This window comes from Myotis davidii, unplaced genomic scaffold (assembly GCF_000327345.1).
Source record: "Myotis davidii unplaced genomic scaffold, ASM32734v1 scaffold753, whole genome shotgun sequence".
NCBI classification, from domain to species: Eukaryota; Metazoa; Chordata; class Mammalia; order Chiroptera; family Vespertilionidae; genus Myotis; species Myotis davidii.
The window spans coordinates 3,598,861-3,599,209 of record NW_006286231.1 but is presented as its reverse complement, the minus strand read 5'-3'; the positions used below and the strand labels follow the sequence as shown (position 1 = coordinate 3,599,209).

Below are 349 nucleotides of genomic sequence, written 5' to 3'. Positions count from 1 at the left end.
GCCTGGCTAGTCCCACTTCCTCTCTCATGAGCTCATTTGTGCCTGGCTGGTCCCTATTCCTCTCTCCCCAGTATTGAGTGTCTGAGCCATTACAGCATGAGGGCGCGATGACCATTTGCATATTAGCTCTTTATTATATAGGATAATTAAAATACATAAAACTGCATATATTTATAATGTACCATTTGATAAGTTTTGGCTTATGTGAAACCCATGTAGCTTTCACCACAATCAAGGTAATAAATATATACATTATCCCCCAAAAGTTTTCATATGCCCCCTTGCAATCCCTCCTTCTAACTCTGGTCTGCCACCCCAGTTTGCTGTCCATCGACATTGTCTGCTTTTT

General features: G+C 41.3%; 1 protein-coding gene across 1 annotated transcript in view; it reads right to left on the bottom strand.

Moving 5' to 3' along the window:
* GALNT13 (polypeptide N-acetylgalactosaminyltransferase 13) overlaps positions 1-349 on the bottom strand; it is a 500,019-nt gene that overhangs the window by 166,070 nt on the left and 333,600 nt on the right. The window lies entirely within an intron of this gene.